A 14,443-nucleotide genomic window follows, 5' to 3' on the forward strand; every position below is an offset into this window, starting at 1 on the left:
GTATTTTTCATTTCCTCCCATCTCCCCCATCCCTGTACTTCTAAGACTCCAAAGGCAGAATTATAATTCTAGGTGATGGAGTGAGCTGATCCCCACAGATGCCGACACAGCCAGTTTACCTCTCTGCTTCAAAGGCAGCGATCCCAAACTGATGCCTGAGGTGATTCATTTTTATCTGGGTAACGAACGGAGAACTTGAGGTGAGTAAAACGGCACCTGTAGAGGAGACAACACAGCTACCATGTAAATAAGCAGACTCCTCAGCTGGACATCGGGACAAAGAACTGTGTCAGCTGACACTCAAATCTCATTATAGCATCATGCAATCTTCTCCAGTATCGGACAAAATAATTCATATAGAGAGGTAGAGAGGAATAGAAAGACAAAGCAGGAAAAAATCTTCAACAGTTTATCAATCTAACGATCTCATGTTCAAAGATAAAAGCTAACTATATCTGATTCATTTGGCCGGATAACTTGGCATCACTAATGACAGGCTCATCTCATCAGCCCGTGTTGGGAATGACCTCGTTCAGCACCACCAATTATTGTTCATAAGCGAGTTTTGTGGGTGGTGCTCAGTGTTGGGTGCTTGCTGTTGAGACTGGGTACTCCCTAATCCCCTGCCTGCTCTGTCCATTCAGCTTCTCATGTCTTCAAGCAACGGGGCTGCCTGGTCAGAGCGTCGGAATCTTTATGAGTGAGGGAGAATGGAAAATGAGCACCCTCCTGACTAGGAACACATCTCAACTCCGGGTAGGGCTCCATCTGCGCTGAGAGGTAGAAGTTTAAGTAGCTTCTCTTTCTAAGGATTAGTGTTGGTGCATTTAATCACACCCATGTGCTCACAGACATACACAAACACACACACACACACACACACACACACACACACACACACACACACACACTTTTAACCATTGTGCACTATATTCAGGAACTCTTAACTAGAATTATTTGGGGAGCTGGGATTGGAAAGAAAGAGGGATTCTCACTTTTTAATATTTTCGTAAGATGGTTTAATAATAACTAAGCTTTGTTCTTGTCAATTTTTTAAAGTTTATATCCTATAACCAAATAGCACCAGTGGCCAAAAGTAATGCCCAGAAGCTTTTTTGAGGTTGCATATATTATCCAAGGTTAATGTTCTGCCTGAGACTGTACTTACAGCCATGGTTTGCATGCTCACCCAACCTTGGTACATGCTGTCATTCACACTGCAGTTCATACCTCTCCATTTGAGATCCAGAGGCCCACAGACGTCTGTGTGTAGGCTACCAATGTAGTTCAGTTGGCAGCGATCTTACCTAGCATGCACAAAGTCCTAGGTTTGATCCCTAGCTTCACATAATCAGTAGCAGAGTCTGGAAGATGGAAAGTTCAAACTCATCCTCAGCTACGTAACAAATTTGAGGCCAGCCTGGGCTAAAGGGAACCCTGTCTAAAAAGAGAAAAAAAAAAGAAGGAGAAGAAGAAGGGAAGGAAGGAAGGAAGGAAGAAAAAGAAAGAAAAGAAAAAAATTCATATATAGAATTTACAATTCTGCCTAGCACTCAGGAGGCAGAGCCAGGTAGATCTCTGTGAGTTCGAGGCCAGCCTGGTCTACAGAGTGAGATCCAGGACAGACTCCAAAGCTACACAGAGAAACCCTGTCTTGAAAACAAAAAACAAACAAACAACAACAACAAAAAAAAAGAATTTAAAATTCTGGGAACCTGACCAGGGGAGGGTGTATCTGCATTTTATTTTTTAGTTTTATCATTATTATCATCATCATTATTATTACACATGTGCATTCACATGGTGTGTGTCTATGTGTCTGTGTGTGTGAGTGTGTTTGTGTGTGTGTGTGTGTATGCACATGTATGCCAGGATATGAGTGTAGAGGTCAGAGGAGAGCTTTTAGGTTCTTTCCTAACACCTTGGGTTCTGTGGCTCAAACTCAAGCCATTAGACTTGCGTGGAAAGTGCCTTTACCCTATGAGACATCCCTTGGGACCTACATCTTCATATTTTAACATCTGTATTTTTATGAACATTTGATTGAAATCTCAAATATAAGGGACAAGCTTCAAAAGACTATTGGTATTTGTGACTTTGTCTAACAGGAAGAGAGAAAATGAATAGAAAAAAAACCTCAAAAGAAAATAAAAAGCGTGTGCAAGCAAATTGGTTATTTTTTAAATGAACTGGGACAGTGCTGAGTGATTTAAACTAGATGGAAAGTTGCTTCCAGGCAGACAAGAGAGAAGGGAGATTTGAAATATGGAGATGATGAAAGAGAAAAGGTGTGTTCTAATTTGCTTTCTGTTGCTGTGATAAACACCATCCTCAAGGGAATCCATGCTGGGAAGAACTCCCAGCAGGAACCTGGGGCAGGAACCATGGAGGAATGCTGCTTACTAACTTGCTCCCTCTAGCTCCTGCTCTGTCTCCTTTCTTATGTATTCCAGAACTGCCAGCCCAGGAGTGGCACCACCCACAGTGGCCTGGGCACTCTCACACCAATCAACAATCAAAAAAAAAAAAAAAATGCTCCTACAGACCTGCCCTCAGGCCGATGTGAGGGAGGCAGTTCCTCAATTGAAGTTCTCTCTTCCTAGGCGTGTGATTAGTCATCATAAAGAGAAACATGGAAGACATAAGTTCTGACTGGTTTCTGATCAGTAGTTTCCACATAGTAGTTTCCACTTCAGAAGTAGAACATCCTCTATAAAAATTCTAAATCACTCCTATGCTTAGTATGGTCTGTAGATTAGACTGTACGATACCTATACAATTCAGTTATGATTTGTCTCAAACTGGCCATTGACAGGATATACAGGATATATACACAAGATACATATATACATTCATATATTTATGAATATGATATTCATAAATCCTGCAGAAGATTGGAAAAATAGGTTTGGGTTTGGGTTTGTCACTGTTTTGTTTTTGCAAAGACCAATAAACAAAATCAGACCCTGTGAAAAGAATATGTTGACAGAGAATGCCAAACAAGCAGAAAAAGTCAGGAATTATATCACTTTCAGAAAATTGAGTGTGTTTTGGGGGACGGGATGTCTCAGGATAGAACTGTGTTTTTAACCAGAGACAGACATGACTTGCTTATGCCATGTAAGTCTGCTTGGACAGCCCCCAGCAACAGCACTGAGAATCCTCTTGACTCGATGACGCATAGCACTCATCAGACAACAGTTATGTGATCATTTTTATAGCCTGGCAGCCTTGACTGCTTTGACAAACAGACTTGCATAAGCTTATTGCTGGAAATACCTACTGGGGATACGGCATATCAGAATTGTGCTGCTGACCTGCCTCTGGCCTTGCTGGTACTGAAGCTATCATTTATGGAGCCCTAACTCGGAGCCCTGTAGGTCATTAGAAACTTTATGTGTATCAAGTTACATAATCTCCAGAGAAGATCCTTTCTTAAGTATTTCAGTAAATCAAGTTCAGAATTCTAACACATAGCTCAGCACTGCTGTGGGATGGTCTGTATGTCAAGTGTGTTGCTGATTGGTCAATAAATAAATCACTGATTGGCCAGTGGCTAGGCAGGAAGTATAGGTGGGACAAGGAGGAGAATAAAGCTGGGAAGTGGAAGGCTGAGTCAGAGAGACACTGCCAGCCGCCACGATGAGAAACAGCATGTGAAGATGCCAGTAAGCCACGAGCCACGTGGCAAGGTATAGATTTATAGAAATGGATTAATTTAAGCTGTAAGAACAGTTAGCAAGAAGCCTGCCACGGCCATACAGTTTGTAACCAATATAAGTCTCTGTGTTTACTTGGTTGGGTCTGAGTGGCTGTGGGACGGGCAGGTGAGAGATTTGCCCTGACCGTGGGCCAGGCAGGAAAACTCTAGCTACACAGCACTGTCCAATAGAACATCCCGTCCCCCAAAACACACTCAATTTTCTGAAAGTGATATAATTCCTGACTTTTTCTGCTTGTTTGGCATTCTCTGTCAACATATTCTTTTCACAGGGTCTGATTTTGTTTATTGGTCTTTGCAAAAACAAAACAGTGACAAACCCAAACCCAAACCTATTTTTCCAATCTTCTGCAGGATTTATGAATATCATATTCATAAATATGGGAGCATTTTGTATCTGGGGTGTCCAATGTGATAACCACTTAGCCACTCTATTTACTGAGCTCTCTTCCCATAGCAAGAGCAAAGAACTAAGATCTGCTGGCTTCGGAGTATATAAATGTTCATTTAAACAGCCACGTGTGGCTACCATATTGGCTCAGCACAGATCTAGTTCGAGTTCATTTGACTAAGAGCAATCAGAGTATCGGTTCAATCCCAGGGTTGTCCAACTTCAAATCATACTTTAAAGATTCCTGTTGGGGCTAGAGATGCAGCTCAGGGATACAACATTTGCTGGGTCTGCACCAGACCCTGGGTTCTGTCATTAAAACTGAGAGAGGGGTGGGGCGGGAGAAGGAAGCAGAGTAAGAAGAGGAAAAGGAAGGAAGGAAGGAAGGAAGGAAGGAAGGAAGGAAGGAAGGAAGGAAGGAAGGAAGGAGGGAAGGAAAGGTGGGCAGGGGGGCCGCTCTAGTTGAAGCATGGCAAAGGAGGTGATCATGGTTTCACCATTAGAAGTTTTCAGCTCCTAGCACTTTCTGGTACATTCAGTGTCTAAAGGGCATTGGACGCTGGTGCCCTGAACAACTGTCACTGCCCATAGCATCTGCTCAAGGGTTTCCACCTGCTGTGAACATTTTTGCTTTGGAACTGTCTAAACTGGTAAAGTCCAGTATGGCAGTCAAATGCAGAGGGGTGGAGCAGAATTAATAGAAAATCTGTCACTTGTGGATATTTGCTGTGTGTCCTTCCAGACCTTGTCTTCCTTGTTGCTGTTCTGATCTCGGGGAGCAAATGTCTGTGGACTGCCTCACTGGGCTTCCTTCATCGTTGACTTCCTAGAAGAGCTGACCAATGGAAGTCTCCAGTGAGAACCCCCACAGTTTGAAGAGACGCTCTTCAGTCCTTCTCCCAGCTCTCTTCTTGCCTGGCCACAGCTGGCCAGTAGTGACAGGAGTTTGTTTGAGAACACAGCCCATCAGTGGTGCCCTCTCCAGGGCATGTCTTACCGTACCCCAGACCCCCTCTGTAGTGGTTTGAATGAAAATGGCCCACATAGGCTCATAGCGAGTGGCCCTATTAGCAGGTTTGGCCTTATTGTAGGGAGTGTGTCACTGGGGGCGGGCTTTGAGGTTTCAGATGCTCAAGCCAGGCCCAGTGCATTCTCTCTCCCTGCTGCCCGTGGATCCAGACATGGAATTCTCAGCTCCTTCTCCAGCACCATGCCTGCCTCCATGCTTCCTGCCTTGACGATAATGGACTGAACCTCTGAACTGTGAGCCAGCCCAATTAGATGTTTTCCTTTATAAGAGTTGTGGTGGTCATGGTGTCTCTTCACAGCAATGGAACTCTAACTGAGACATTCTCCTTCAACATGCTGAGTGGTCAGAGCAGCTTTCCATGACCACAGCCCTTGGTGCTTCCAGACTGGCCATTATTTTGAAAACTACTCACCGACTCACCCCTGTTCTGCCACCCTTTTGATGAGGTAAAAAAAAATAAGAATCAAGCCCGGCATGGTGTCACACACCTTTAATCCCAGCACTCGGGAGGCAGAAGCAGGTGGATCTCTGTGAGTTCAAGGTCAGCCTGGTTTACAAAGTGAATTCCAGGGCTGTTACACAAAGAAATCCTGTCTTAAGAAAAAAAAAATAAGAATAAGAATCAGCAGCTCATCTGATTTTTATGGGCTAATACTAAATACATGAATGGTGTTTCATTGAGCAGCTGTCACAAATTTTAGACACACACACACAAGCAGCACAGACAACAGTCTACAGCAGTGGTTCTCAACCTTCCTAATATTGCAACCATTTAATGCAGTTCCTCATGTTGTGGTGACCACCAACCATACAATTATTTCACTGCTACTGCATAACCGTAATTTTGCTACTGGTAGGAATCGTAATCTAAAATATCTGATATGCAACCCATGTCAAAGGCTTGTGACCCTCAGGTTGAGAACTACTGGTCTATAGGAACACTCTGGAGAAGCAATGTCTGGTGTCCTGGACTCAGTTTAGATATCAAAGTGTACAGAGCATAAACATAAACAGAGACATTCATTGAAGCATTAATTTCTACATAAACATTGATGCAAAATCATGTGTCTGTCAGAGGAAGAATAGTTTACAATACCTGTTTCATGTGGAAAATTATGTGTCCATTAAAAAGAATGAGGGGTCCTAGGAGATGGTTCCGTGGGTAAAAAGGGTTTGTTGCCCAAGCAAGGTGACCTGAATTCATCCCCAGCACCCAGGTGCTGATAGTGTGTAGCTTAAGCCTAGTACTCCTAAAGAGAGATGAGAATTGGCCCAAAGTTTGTGGGTCAGTTAGCCTGGAGTGCGTTGCAGCCGCAGAAACTATATGAAAGACCCTGCATCAACAGAATGGCAGCCCAGAACTGACTCTCAGAAGGTGCCCGCTGGTCTCACACTTGCAGCACCAAGGCAAGTATATGCCTGTTACTTGATAAGGAAACAATTCCAGAGAGGGAACAGGGGACAGACCCAAGCTATCATTGTATCGCGAAATCTTTGGTTACCCAAAGAGTTTGTCGTTTTTACTGACAGGAGCACGGGCAAGCGGCTACTTAAAGAAGCCAGGATGATTGAAACGCACCTTGCAACACTCAAGAGCCCACGCCAACATTCGTGACAACTCACAAAAACTGCCAGCCTTGAGCTCAACTTGACTGACTGACAGACGGGAGGCTGGGCCAATCAGAGAGTTCAGCATGACTGACAGACAAGAAGCTCGACCAGTCAGATTCTTCTGTGCTGCTCAGCTCATCAGTCTGTTCCTGGCAACTTGGCTGGTCAGTCTCCTCCCTCAATGATTGATTTTTGTTTTTATATCCTAGGGCTGGGACTCTTGTGAGTTTTAGCTTTTCCAGACCAGAAGTCTTTTTACTTCCTGAGTCCCATGGATCCCCTCCCCCTACACACTCCCACCCCAGGACAGAAAGGATAAATACTGTTACACAGCAATATTGACCAGCTGAAGCTACTCCAGGGGAGGGCAAAGTCTCTTCCTTTGAGAAGGTATTCCATGTTGTTATTGATTACCGATTACTATTGAACCCTAAAATAGCTGCATGCATACTTCTTACATTTTTTTAACCAACTTAGGTTCCCCTGCCCCCAAAGCATCAGAAAACGAGAAATAGAGAAATATCTAATGCACGCTATGAAACGAAACAGAACTTTCCGTGAAATTTGGACATTGACATTGCAGGGTTGCTCCGAGTGTCGGAGCTAATCTCAGTGCCCTGGGTGAAATGTCAGCCCTGTTTTAAATGACCTCTCTAACAATGACAGCCGCTCACAGGTTACACTCAGCACTCCTGCTTGTCCCTACAGCCCCTGACCGCAGATGCACAGGGCCTTCCTTCAAGCTAGATAATTTACATATGAGACTGTGATGAGATGTCACTGCCGTGACCCATCTGCCTTAAACAAACTAGCAGCCTTAATAGACGCTAAGGATGCCCCCAAAGCAAGTTGTTAGAAGAAATTGGCCCATAGGACTTGTATAGTCCCCATTCAACATGTAATTGCACATTCAAAAGAAGCCCTCTGGGCTCCCAAGGAGACTCTTAGAGCTCACTGTGGAATGACCTGGATAAGGTGAACCAGGCATTTCCTTCTGTCTGCAGACTTTTTACTCACCTTCACTAGAACAGTCCTTTCGAGAAGCATCAACCAGCTCTATCTTGACATTCCCTTTCCCTCATTTCCCAGCTTATACCTCTGTCTGCCTTGATATGTCCCCTGTTGTCTGCGGTCTCCTAGCATCTTCCTCACTGTGTGGTCCCCCTCCCTCCTGTCCTCTTCTGTTCTCCTTTCTCCTTTGTGTGTCTTTGGTAGTTTGAACGAAGATGGTCCCCACAGGCCCCTAGGGAGTGGCACTATTAGGAGGTGTGGCCCTGCTGCAGTGGGCGTGGCTTTGTTGGAGGAAGTGTGTCATTGTGGGGGCGGGCTTTGAGGTCTCAAATGCTCAAGCCAGACCCTGTGTCATTCTCTCTTCCTGCTGCTTGTATATGGGGAGGTAGAGCTCTCAGCTACTTGTCCAAAACCAAGTCTGCCTGCATGCCATTATGCTTCCCTCCATGATGATAATAGACTAAACCTCTGAACTGTAAGCCAAACCTTACCTTTATAAGAGCTGCTGTGGTTATGGTGTCTCTTCACAGCAAGAGAAACCCTAACTGAGACAGTGTCCTTTGCTAGTTCATGTTCAATATTCATGCCATAGAGCTGAAATATATTTTATTAAATGCTAGATACTTTTGCTTCTTCCTTTGAAGTTATATATGTTTGTGTGTGTGCCATAAGCATAGAAATAAAATATTGTCATTTATTTTTAATGATCTAGAAAGCCTTTCCTGAGTGGATTTCTATCAGTATAATTAGGGTCATGACATGAATTTTGTCCAAACGTGACTATCAGTCAATTAATAGGGTATTGCCTGAGTGCCTAACAGTAAGACATTAATCAACAATGAGCTTTATAAGAGGTATAATGAACTGGGAGCATCTGTAGGGACAGACACGGCTGCCTCTGTCCTGTCTATTCTAGTTGTATTTCAGGATCCTTTTAAACACAATGCTCTAGGAAGCTACTACTGTTCATCATCACTGAGGATTACCACAGTTTGAATATGAAATTTTCCCCGTCCCCATAAAGCTTATATGTTAAAACTTGGTTCTTATCCCTTGGCACTACTGAGAAGTGGAAAAGCTTTAGTAAATGGGGCTTCCCTGGAGGAAGTTAGTTTGGTCACTGGGGTTAAACTCCTGAGGGAGATATTAGGACTTAGGTCTCTTCCTGCTTCTCCACTGTTTTTCACACAACCATGAGGTGAACGGGCCTTGTCTTAACGTTTTTCCTGTAGCAGTGAAAAAATTCTTTGATAAAAGCAACTCAAGGGTCAAAGGATTTATTTAATTCAGCTCGAGATTTCCTTTTCTGAGTTCTATTCCTGCTCCTAATTGTTGTTAGATGTCGTGGTATACCAGGTCATGGAAAAGGCCTCACTCTGCAGAACCGTCTTTTCCCTGTGATTGGAGAAGTTCCAGAGCTTCAGGACTCAAGTGGCAAATAAGAGTCAGATAGTAAATATACCAATCTCTATAGCTCAGAGATTCCATTTCTACCTACCAAGTAAAGAAATACTTAGCTACAAGCACAAAGAAAATGATCAGCAAAATATGATTTATAACCAAAAAATATGAAACAACATAAATCCCCAACCACCAAAAAGGCTATTCACATGAAGTACTGGGCAAAGTTTCAGTCCAATCACATGGGCTATTTTGTTTGTAAGATACTGTTAAGCTTTAAGTAAGTGGAAAATAACAGAAAAATGTGTGTTTTTTAAAAAATATTCTATGTGGGACTAGAGAGATGGCTCAATGGTTGGGAATACTCACTGATTATACAAAGGACTAGAATTTAGATTCTAGTCCCCTAGTGCCTACGTTGAGTGGCTCACAACCACCTGTAATACCAGCTTCATGGGATCTGATACCTTTTTCTGGCTTCTGTGGGCAACTGAGCTCACACACATGAATAATTTAAAATGTTTAAAAATACTATAGGTGAAACAATCAACTACAAATTTTTTTAATTTGTGTGTGTATATATGTGTGTGCATGTACATGTGTGTGTATGTGTGTGTATGTTCGTGTGCATGTGTGTGTGTTTGTGTGTGTGTGTTTGTTTGCATGTATATTCTCTTACAGAAGTGTATGCCACAGCATATATGTGAAGGTTAGAGGACAGCTTTTTGTTTTGTTTTGTTTTTCAAGACAGGGTTTTTCTGTGTAGCTCTGACTGTCCTGGATCTCACTCTGCGGACCAGGCTAGCCTTGAACTCACAGAGATCCACCTGCCTCTGCTTCCTAAGTACTGGGATTAAATATGTGCGTCACTGCTGCCCGACTCAGAGGACAACTTAATGCAGTCATTTCTCCCCCTCCATCCTGTCAGACCCAGGCATTGGACTTGGGCGTGAGCCTTGGAGGTGAGTGCCTTTACCTGCTGAGCCATCGTGCCGGCCCTAACAACACCTTCAAATGAGACCCCCGATGTAATCGCTGTCTCTAGGGTGGGCTTCTGGTTTGCCTTTGCTTGTTCCGTGTTCTAAAATGAACCAACATTAACAGAGAAGCTTTGATTGTTTTTTCAGTCAGTGCTGCGTGAAGTGGGGACAGAGGGCCAGTGCTGAGGAGCCCAGAACCTCGATGCGCACATTCGCCAGGTGAGGTTTTATAGTTCCTACCACCGTGACTTTAGACGGAGGAACCTGGGCCACCAACAGAAATGAGAGCAGATCCATGCCAACACACACCTTTCTCTGTCTTGTGATTGATTGGTTGTGTGGGGGGGTATTTCTTGTTTAACAATATTGCTGCTCCATGCGACACCTCCTGAGCATGTGACTGTGAGAGAAAAATGACGCTAAACAGGAAAATCCTTTCTTGAACAGCCTAGGGCCCATGAAGATACAGAGTTACTGAAGCCTTGTCTAATGGTCTAAATTCTTTGCTGATTGAACTTTTCATTTTATTTATTTATTTATTTGACTTAAGAGAGAATCTCCTCTGTTGCCCAGCCTGGCCCAGAGCTCCCGGGTTCAAACTACCTTCTTGCCTTAATTTCTAAAATATCGGGACTAAAGGCATCTGTAACTACCCCTGACAGGTTGAGCCCATTCCACTGTTCCATTTGTGACTGTACGGGCACAATTCATGTAAATTTTAATGTATAACTCACATCAGAATAAGACAGGAGGGAACATGTCGCACAAACCTTCCTGACCGTCGGTTGCTGACTGTGTATTCTCACAAACTTGCATTCAGTCACTGGCTTCCTTCGCGTTGGAAAGAAGGCCTGAAAACGTTGTTTCTTCTGAGGCAAACAGCACAGAATCCAAACAATTCAAAGCAAAAAATAAGAACCCTGAGAGAAGTTTCCAGTTGACTTCTCTGCAGGACTAGCCAGAGCCTCAACAAACTTTAAGCAACTGCGGCCACTTCTGACTTAATATTCCCTTTGTCCAAAAAAAAAAAAAAAGACTAGAAATGTTTTTATGTTGAATTGGTTTAAAGATAAATATTGTACTGACTAGATTCTGTACATCCATTATTATTAACATATTAAGTATGAAATTAATTGAAAAGAGACTACATCAAACTATTTGTGTAGTCCACTAAGAATGAAATGGATTGTAGATACTATGCCCAGTAGACAAGTTGGTCCTGGCCTCACTTGGGAACTTACTGGAAATACAGTTTGTTAAGTCTTTCTCTAGACTTTATGAAGCAGAAACTCATCAATGTATGTGCTGACAAGCCCTCGAGCTGACTGAGAAGCAAGTTTGAGAACTGGGGTAGGAAATTCAAAGTGAGACAGATAGAACCTGAGACTTCAGAAGCTGAAAATCCCCTCAAGCACTCCAGTTTTTCTCACAAGACAGGCAGGTAACCTTGACTGCAGGCTTACTCCAGAGGTCAGACCAAGTAAGCATCCCCATGCCTAAACTTAGTTTTGAAAAGCAACATTGTATAATGAACTCTACCGCTCAAACTTTAAATACATTTGTAGTAGTAAATTTTATCCTGGGAGAGACAAAGTTACATGCATATTCTTTCTTTGAATTATAGTCTATGAATAGACTGTAGTGTGGGCATTTCAAAAAAATCACTGCGCATACAAAATTGCAAAATAAAAACTACAAGCCTTCTGAAGTTGGATTGCACCATTGTTAACAATACATAACAGGAAGATGTGGGAGCATAAAAAAACAGTAACAAAGGTTTTCCAGCTTCTGTGGTTGGTAAATACATACATACTACAATAAACATGGCCCTTTAACCTTGAAAGAGTCCTGAAGTTTGCTTGCAGAAATGGGTATCAGAAAGACTGTGACTTTTCGTAAGTAGAAGGCAAGCAAACTGTAACTCCACAGACAATTGTCATTCTAGACGTGGAAGAATGTGGTTCATGCTGCACATGGGGAAATGACAGAGAAGGTAGATCTTTGGGATGAGCTTCGCTCTTTGGGTCTTCATATACAGCATGGCTCATCTGGGTACAGTTCTCTGCATCCATCTAGTGTTTCCCTCATTGGAAATCACACACAAGCAAGGGAAAATTTGCATTATCTTCAAATTGTCCCTGGGTGGAATAAACATATATTCACAAATAAGCATTACAGAAGAGCTGTGTGTTTGGTTATAGCTCCATACACAGATTCCATACAGCAGTACCACTCCTGCATATGAACACTGGTCTTTGTGCATTCAATGAGTTAATTCATTGTCTATTTTCTATACCACGTTAAGCATGGTTGGATGAATAAGAAGTAGTTTTATAAGCTCTTATAGGATCAATTTTATCAGGCACAATAGTGCGTTGCTCAAACGTGGTCCTAGGAAATGAACCTACATGTCAATCTAAGGCACGTTTGTTGTGATTTTGATTGATATCTGTATCTACTAATCCTTTAGAGGGGTGACTGGATTTGTCACATTTTTTTCTTTAGTTTTTCACACGGGAAAAACCCAGAATGTGATCACATTATTTATTTATTTGTTTGTTTGTTACTTTATTTTAAAATTGAGACTGGATTGCTATTGAAGGAGGGAGGAGGTGTTCCCAGGTTCCGCTGGTTGACAGCGATCACCGTGCTTTTTATCTGTCCGTTGTTTTAAGGCACAAAATCTGGTCAGGCCTTGTTTTTCGTGATTCTAATACACACGAATTCCCGTCACTATGTCTTAGTCAAGGAACACCAGCCCCTTGACGGCACGGTTTGCATTTCAGTTACCGTGGTATATTAGGTATGAATGACTGTATAAAGTCCAAACTTCAGCACCTGCTCTGCAGTCCACAAATAACTGGTGTGTACATAGTAGGTGCACATTCTGATCAGGGGCATTTGATGTTGGCCAAGGAGTGGCTGCTGAGCACGTTCATATCTGCCTGAAACAAAGCCACGTGATTTCTACTGAAATGGATAAGCGAGGAAAGGAAGAACTGGCCCACAACAATGATGGTGCAACAGCAGAAAGTGGTGAGTGTGAGTGTGAATGTGCATGCCCTGCGAACGCAGGGAGAGGGGAGCTGTAGAATCAACAGCTGGCTGTGGGAAGGTCGACTCCGTTGCCTCTGGAGAGACCCGAAGTGTGATCAGTGGCGCTGAGGGAAAGGAACTTGTCATCACGAATGAGGAAGTGATTGTAAGAAGATGGGTGATGACACACCATCAGGAAGAGACACCAGCAAAACTACATTAAAGAAACTCCAGAAAAGGGAAAGTCGGTCTTCTCCAGGGATGAGCCCCATGACTGATTATCTAATACCAAGTGGTCAGCTCTATAACTATACATATTTGCATGTGTGCAAACACAGAGACAGACAGACACAGACATGGATATAAATATAGGTATGAGCGACATTAAATGGACTCTGCAGGTTGGTTTTACAGATCTATATGTACACACACATGTAACAATAATAATTAAAGAAAGAAGAAAGAAGAAAATCTCGGGGATATTGCAAGACACTGAATGCAAAGAGTAAAGTGCTGGACATCAGTCCAGAGAGCCACGTGACGGTGAACTGAGGCAGAGAGAGGCATTGTCTGCAATGCAGAGGTTATACGATGAGAATCAGACAGGTACTGTGCAAATCACCCTTGATATCTATTTTTATAAAGAAGGAAGACTTTAGTTCTGTGTCTCTGATGTTTTAAATCACACTACGGACGGTCAATGAAGATCCACGCTACTGTAGTTTTTGCATACATTTTATACATTTCTAACACACAGTAAGATTAACGTTATATGAACAGGAACATCGAGAGGAATGCTAATGTTTACACAGAAAGTTTTGAAGGCCACATAACTGTTGAAGTTTTTCCACTGATTATTTTGTATGTGAGAGTGCTGTGTTCATACACACATGTGTATATGTGTGCATGTGCTTGTGAGAGTCAAAGGCCCACATCTGGTGGCTTCCTTGATCTCTCTCTCTACTCCATTTTTTTTTTAGATCTAATAATTTTTATAAGCATGAGAGATGAGCTCACAAGCATGTCTGTGCACCACGTGTGTGCTTGTTGCTTGCTGACAGAAGAAGACTTTCCATCCCCTGGAACTAGAGTTAGAGACTCTTGTGAACCATCATGGGGAGGCTGAAACTTGAACCTGGATCCTTTGCAAAAACAACTGCTTGTAACTTACTGAGCTGAGCCATCTCTCCAAACCTCACCCAATTTTTTTTGAGACCGGGTCTCTCCTTGAACTGGGAGCATACTGGTTCGGCCAGACTAAA

This window comes from Peromyscus californicus, unplaced genomic scaffold (assembly GCF_007827085.1).
Source record: "Peromyscus californicus insignis strain IS unplaced genomic scaffold, ASM782708v3 Scaffold_24__1_contigs__length_46423439, whole genome shotgun sequence".
NCBI classification, from domain to species: domain Eukaryota; kingdom Metazoa; phylum Chordata; class Mammalia; order Rodentia; family Cricetidae; genus Peromyscus; species Peromyscus californicus.